General features: G+C 46.8%; 1 non-coding gene across 1 annotated transcript; it reads right to left on the reverse strand.

Moving 5' to 3' along the window:
- Positions 1-7301: 7301 nt before the first annotated feature.
- LOC114807533 lies at positions 7302-7439 on the reverse strand. The gene has a single exon (XR_003755593.1). It is a non-coding gene; the product is annotated as a small nucleolar RNA SNORA7 (small nucleolar RNA).
- Positions 7440-7650: the final 211 nt, after the last annotated feature.

The raw sequence follows: 7650 nt of genomic DNA on the forward strand, positions 1-7650 counted from the left end.
CACAGGGCTGCTGAGGCCCGTAGTCCAGAAGAGAAGCTGCCCAGACCCAACTCGATCAGGACTTCCCAGCAGCGTGAGGTCTTTTCCCCCTTTAAATGGTTGGAATGGCTGTGGCCATGGCTGCTCTGAATGTTGGACGCTGAGCTGCAAGGAGCCAGAAACTCTGCTTCTTATGAGTAGGGTACCTTACTGGCTCTTATTGTACTTATTGCCCTTGCCTTTTATGCTGTTTCTGTGTTTTTACTGGTTCATCTTTCCTTCCATGTGTGCCCCTTTTATTCAGGAGCAGAGACTAATTCTCACCCATTTATTTTTTCCCCAGAACTTAATACAATACTCTGCATACAGTAGATAATAATACTACCTGACCTCTCTTGAGTATGAACCCTAGGTGGGACGGAGACTGTGTCTTATCTGATTGTCTTGATCTTAGCACTTAGCACAGTGTTTGGCACATAGTAAATGCTTAATAAATACCACTATTATAATCATTATTAGAAGGGAACAGGGATGCTGAGGCGTACAGGTAGGGACTCACATATGTGCAATTCAGAGAAGCGGTGTGGCTTGATAGATAGAGAACGGGCCTGGGAGTCAGAAAGACCTGGGTTCTAATCCCAGCTCCGCCACCTCTACTGTGTGACCTTGGGCAAGTCATTTCACTTCTCTGGGCCTCAGTTACCTCATCTGTAAAGTGGGGATTGAGACTGTGAGTCCCATGTGGGACAGGGACTACGTCCAACCTGATTAACTTGTATCTACCTGAACGCTTGGAACAGTGCTTGGCATATAGTAAGAGCTAAACAAGTATTACCATCATTATTACTATTATTAATCATTCATAGCATATGCACAGAGGCACCCCACTTGCTAGGGGCTAGAACCCTGTCCAAGTCAAGGAAGTCACCCTTCCCTGGTTCTACATGAGGCACCTAGGCCAGGCTGAGGCCCACACATGGCTCTATCCCCAAACCTTAGTACCAGCCAACTGTGACTTTTTTCCCAACCCACCAGGTAGTGATAGACACTATTCCACTCCTCAGTGGGTGATGGACACAGGATTCAGTCTCCATCCTTACCAGGCAAATGAGGCTCCAGGCCTGCACTGGTAAAGTACAGATCTAGGGATAGTTAAGTGCTGTTAGTGATAATACTAATAATTATGGCATTTGTTAAATGCTTACTATGTGCCAAGCACTGTTCTAAGCACAGTGGTAGATACAAGGTAATCAGGTTGGACACAGTCCCTGTCCCACATGGGGTTCACAGTCTTAATCTCCATTTTACAGATGAGGTAACTGAGGCCCAGAGAAGTGACTTGCCCAAGGTCACACAGCAGACAAGCAGCAGAGCTGGGATTAGAACCCACATTCTCTGACTACCAAGCCCGTGCTCTTTTCACTAGGCCATGCTGCTTCTCAAACAGCCTTAGGCCAGGCAAGTGTTTCTCAAACAGGTGATCGAGAATGAGACAGGTCTAAGGGTATTGCAAAGACTCAGTGAGACAGAGCCTGAATTACTGTTTGGTGGAAAAGGGGGATGGAGGAAAAGAAATGGTGGGAGCGCATGGTCCATGAGAAAGATGAGGACCCAGAAGCACAGAGAGGGAAGTTGTCCTGCCTAAAGTCATTCAAAAGGTCAGTGGCAGACACCACCAATCCCTAGGCTTCCTCTTCTAGACTGTGAGGTTCCAACTCTCTAAGGTAGTTTATAAACCAGTAAGCCTCTACTTCCACTCCCAGCCCAACAGAATTTGCCAGGGAGGACAAAATGGCAGCCAGAGAAGGGATTATGCCAGCCCCTTCTAAAGCACTTTGTATCCTCTGCCGGGGGCTGGGTGTTTACTTGTGTTTTCCATTTCAGAACGTTTTTTCTTCTCTTTTTTGGAGCGAGATGACATACTGAACGCATTATAGTATGTGATTTATGGCTTGGACAAGAGAGTGACTCGCAACATATGCTATTTCTGGGCCGGTTTTATATTAGTTTTGGCTTTGGAGTAGTTGAGGATGACAAGGAAGGAAGCAAAGAAAATATGAATACAGTGACTGTCGCCAGAGTGGAGTTGATCGCATCCCGCTGCTCTCTGGAGGAGAGCGCAAGAGCAAGATCCCAGCAGACAGGACCAGAACCAAACAGCCGAAGCCAAGGCTGAGTAGCAGCCATGAAGAAGGTGATGGCTTCACACACACACGCACACCTACCTCAGCGGAACCCACTTGATGGCCAGCCCTCGAGCCACAACTTTTAAATGAGTCTGTGACTGGCAACAAATGGGCCTTTTTATGGATATCTTGGCTTCTCTAGATGCACTCAGGAGCTTGATAAACACAAACAGCCATTTGCTGATCGAAATGCTCTGTGGGGAAAGACAAAAAGAATATATTCCCCTTCTGTTTGGGGGTGGGCTTTTTTTTGTTTGTTTTTTGCTTTTTTTTTTTTTTTTGGCTTTCTTCTGGGCTTGTGTTGAGATCTAATCCAAATAGGCAGTTAGAGCCCTGGTGGAAGTCTGGGTGTTTAAATCCAACCTAATTCTCATCCCTGTCCACCTTCTTTCAAAAGAAACTTGGCAAATGCAAGACAAGCTGACTATCCCTGCCTTTTCAGGTTCAGTTCTGGCAGAGACAGGAAAGAATTTGACCAACTCTTTACTGCAGGGCCTAGTTAATCATTTCACTGCCATCGGTCTTCAGGAGGCAATTTGGGGTGCAGTTGGTGCATGTGTCTGCCCAGGACCAACCTGATGCCAGATTGAACAAAATTCACAGATTTTGACATTGGTTGTAATACCGCTGGTCTACCTTGTCTGTCAATTTACCACAGGAGCATTGGCTGCTATCCTAAAAAAACCTTCCCTTGACCCTACCGCACCCTCCAGCTATCGCCCCATCTTGCTTCTATCGTTCCTGTCCAAACTCCTCAGATGGATTGTTTACACCCACCGCCTCCACTTCCTCTCCTCCAACTCCCTCCTTGACCCTCTCTACAATCTGGTTTCCATCCCCTCCACTCCACTGAAACTGCTCCCTCCAGCGACCTCCTCCTTGCCAAATTTAATGGTTTTTACTCTGTCCTAATCCTCCTCACCCTCTCAGCAGCCTTTGACACTGTGGACCACCCCCTTCCTCTGGATACTTTGCTTCCTCTCCTGGTTCTCCTCCTGCCTCTCTAGCTGCTCTATCTCAGTCTCTTTTGCAGACTTCTCCTCAGCCCCCCACCCCCTACCTGTGGGGGCCCCTCAAGATTCGATTCTCGGTGCCCTTCTATTCCTCTACACTGTAAAATCGTTGTGGGCAGGGAATATGTATGTTCTGTTGTGTTGTACTCTCCCAAGTGTGTAGTACAGTGCCCTGCACACAGTAAGAGCTCTATAAATACGAGTGATTGATTCTTCTTCTACACCTACTCAGGGGGAGAGCTCATTCATTCTTCCAACTTCAACTACCATCTTTTTTTTTAATAGTACTTGTTAAGCACTTACTATGTTCCATGCACTGTAATAAGTGCTGGGGTAGAGACAAGACAACTGGATTGGACCCAATCCCAGTCCCACCTGAGGTTCACGCTGTAGCTCACTGATCCCATCCTCTCCACTCTGCATTCTCTCATCTCCTCCTGTCTTCAGGATATCTCTTCATATATGTCCTGTGGGCACCTCAAGCTCAACAAGCCCAAAACTAAACTCCTCATCTTTGCGCTTCCAAACCCTCTCCTCCCACCAACTCTCCCATCTATGTAGACAACACCATCATCTTTCCCATCTCACAAGTTCACAACTGTGGCATTATCCTCATCTCATCTCTCTCCACTCATATATTCAGTCCGTCACCAAATCCTGTCAGTTCTATCTTCCCAACATGCCTAGAATCCACTCCTTCCTCTCCATTCAAACTACTGCTGCTCTAGTCCAAGCAATTGTCATATTCCTATTCGACTACTGCATCCACCTCCTTGCAGACCTCCCTGCCTACAGGTTCTCCTCTCTCCAGTCCATACTTAACTCTGCTACCTAGACCATTTTTCTAAAACACTGTTTTGTGCATGTGTCCCCACTTCTCAAAATGCTCCAGTGATTGCCTTATCCTCTCCTCATCAAGCAGAAACTCCTGACCATTATCTTTCAGGTATGCAATCAATCTCTCCCTCACTTCCTTCATCATCACTCCTCTCCCAGTACATCCCAGCTTGAACACTGTGCTCCTTCCCAACCAACCTATTCACTGTTCCTCATTCTCATCTCTTTCCCCTCCACTCCAGGAGCCTAGATTAGTTAAACCATCTGCCCCAAGGGTGAAGTCCTGACAGTATAGGCTGATAGAGAAGCATCAATGACCTAGAGAATAGACTTGCAGGCCTGGGAGTCAGGAGACCTCGGTGGCTCCACCCTTTTCCTGCTGTGTGACCTTGGGCAGGGCATTTAATTTCTCTGTGCCTCAGTTTCCTCATCTGTTCTCACACACACACACACACGCACTTAGACTGTGAGTACCATGTGGGCCAGAAACTGGGTCTGATTGGTACTTTTTATGGTATTTGTTAATAGCATAACTGTCTGATTGGCATATACTGTTACTTCCCCAGCATTTAGTACAGTGCTTGGCACATAGTAAGTGCTTACCAAATACCACAAATATTATCATTATTTTTGCATGGAAATTGTGAGGAAGAGAACGAATAGATCCATGACAGTGGCCACCAAGGTCCCACCTTGTGACTGGTTCTGCTTATTCGTTAGCATGAGGTTTAACCCTTAAATGGTATGGGGCAAAGCTTTGCAGATTCAAAATAAAAATAGTCTTTTATTCTGAAAAATTAGCTTCAAAAAAACTCACGAGCCTCCAGCACACATGTCCAGTTAATGAGCAAATAATTACAGAATTCCTATGGAATCTGAAGCAATGGACTGGACCCTTGAAGGAGAAGCTAAAGAGGAGACTCAATCTCTACCTTCCAAAAGCTCAACATCAGCATCATCAGTGGCATTTACTGAGCATCTGCTGCGTGTAGCAGTAGCATGTAAAAGCAGCCTGGCTCAGGTGCTAGACCATGGGTCTGAAAATCAGAAGGACCTGGATTCAAATCCTGACTCCACCACTTGTCTGATGTGTGACCTTGGGCAAGTCACTTCACTTCTCTGTGCCCCCATTTACCTCATATGTGAAATGGGGATTAAGACTGTGAGCCCTATGTGGGACAGGGACTGTGTCCAACCTGATTAACTTATATCCACCCCAGCTCTTAGTACAGTGCCTGGCACATAGTAAGCGCTTAACAAATAGCATGAAAATAAAACAAACACTGTTCTAGGCACCTGGAGGACATAGTGAAAATCACAGTTCCTGCCCTTAAGGAACTGGAAATAGCATGGCCTAGTGGAAGCAACATGACCTAGTGGAAAGAGCATGAATCTGGAAGTCAGAAGGACCTGGGTTCTAGTGACCTGTCTGCTGTGTGACCTTGGGCACTTAACTTCTCTGTGCCTCTTTTCCTTCATCTGTAAAATGAGGATTAAGACCGTAAACGCCATGTGGGACATGGACTGTGTCCAACCTGATTAATTTATACCTAACCCAGTAATTAGTACAGTGCCTGGCATGTAGTAAGCTCTTAAATACCATAAGAAAAAAAACCTGACAATCTAATGGGGAAGATAAGCAGATTTAAGAGAACATGAGAACAGATACAATGATTAAATAAATCAATAATAAGGAGCACCAAGACTGGAGTGGCATCATCACCACGATCCAGGGGGTTGCCCTGTCTGATGAAAATCAATCGATCGTATTTATTGAGCATTTACTGTGTGCAGAGCACTGTACTAAGTACTTGGGAAAGTACAACATATCAGAATTGGTAGACACTTTTCTGGAAATCGGAGAAGTGACTGCATTGACCGACCTTGGCTCGTCACCAGCAGAGTGCCACTGCCGGCCAAAGCCCTGGAAGCCCTTGGAGCCTCCCCTTTCCCCACTGCTCCCCTGGGAAGCTTGTCCTGACCATGCAGGAACAAGGAGAAGCTGCTGCATCTCATTGGGAACAGTTGGAAGGCTGTGTCTGTTGTGACCGCTTGACTCTGGACTGGCCTGCCACAGGAATGAGAAGCCTGAAAAAAGCTCCCTTATCTGTAACTTACATCAGGTTTCATTATTGTTTTTTTAAATCGCTGTCCTTGTCTTCCTCTGTTATTTTGTTGTTTCAACCTTTCCTTGTGCATCCATTCCCTTCCCTGCTTCCCCCTATGAGTCTTAGATTGTGAGCCTCTGTGAGGGCCAGGGATTTAAAGCTATTATGTTAAGACAAACTTCCTCAGTACTCAGTGTTGACGTAACAGCCATATTTAAGTGCTTAGCTCCCATGCCTGGGCTCTTTCCCCTAGGCTAGGCTGCCTACCTGGGTAGGTTTACCCTTGTCCATAAGACACTCCAGCAGGGGTGCAGTGTCAAGAACAGGAAAATCCCAGCTCTGCTTGCAAGGCAGGGTCACTTCACTTATTCATTTGACTTCAACTCTCCTGAACACAATGTCCCTATTAGGACTCTGCAGAGGTCTTGGAACCCATGGGGAAGACCGACACAGAGTTGAACCTGGCTGGACTTGGGTGTCTTCCCCCCTCTTTGGAGTTTGGTGCCGAAGGAGTTGCATCGTAACAAGCTGGGACAGCAGAGACGATATCATGCCCAACCAATTTTTCACAGGCGCAATTGTTCCAGGTGTTCTCCGCACCCCGGAGACAGCCATACATGCAAAACCCCTCATGTGTATGTTGGCACCACCTGGAAGGGAGGGTCAGGGCTACTTCTGCTCTAAGTCACACCCTTTTCTGGATCAGCACAGGCAGGACCAGATGTCATCCTCCTGGTGCTCCGTTAAGGCAGGCCAGTTTGTGAGCAGGCTGCGCTCTGGATTTCCAACCCAAGCAGGATTCTACCTTCTGCAGAGAATCATTTTCTAGAAACTCTTGCCTTTCAGTGTGGAATCGGCACACTTAGAATTATCCTCGTTAGGTGAACAGAAGCATTGTTTCCTCCCCCTTCTTGTTGCTTTACACTGATCTAAGCATCATCTCTCTCTCCTTTTGTCGTCGTATGCTGTCGAGTCGTGTCCGACCCATAGCGACGCCATGGACACATCTCTCCCAGAATGCCCCACCTCCATCTGCAATCGTTCTGGTAGTGTATCCATAGAGTTTTCTTGATAAAAATACTGAAGTGGTTTACCACTGTCTTCTTCCGTACAGTAAACCCGAGTCTCCACCCTCGACTCTCTCCCATGCCGCTGCCACCCAGCAAAGGTGAGTTTTGACTTGTAGCAGATTGCCTTCCACTCACTGGCTACTGCCCAAGCTAGGAATGGAATGGTTATGCCTCTGCTTGACTCTGCCTCCCAGAGTCGAGACTGGTAGAGTACTGGAAACTCTCCAGTTGCGACCCTGAGCGGCGCTCTCTATCTCCTAGTGATACAAAATGAGAAGGACTGATTTTGTTCAAACATCCTATGGCCTTTATGTGGCCTAGTGAAAAGATCATGGTTCTGAGAGTCAGGAGATTTGGGTTCCAATCTCAGCTCTACCCTTTGCCTGCTGTGTGACCTTGGACAAGTCCCTTAACTGGTCTGTTCAACCGGTTAAAATAGGGATACAATATCTGTCCT

This window comes from Ornithorhynchus anatinus, chromosome X2 (genome assembly GCF_004115215.2).
Source record: "Ornithorhynchus anatinus isolate Pmale09 chromosome X2, mOrnAna1.pri.v4, whole genome shotgun sequence".
In the NCBI taxonomy this organism is placed as follows: Eukaryota; Metazoa; Chordata; class Mammalia; order Monotremata; family Ornithorhynchidae; genus Ornithorhynchus; species Ornithorhynchus anatinus.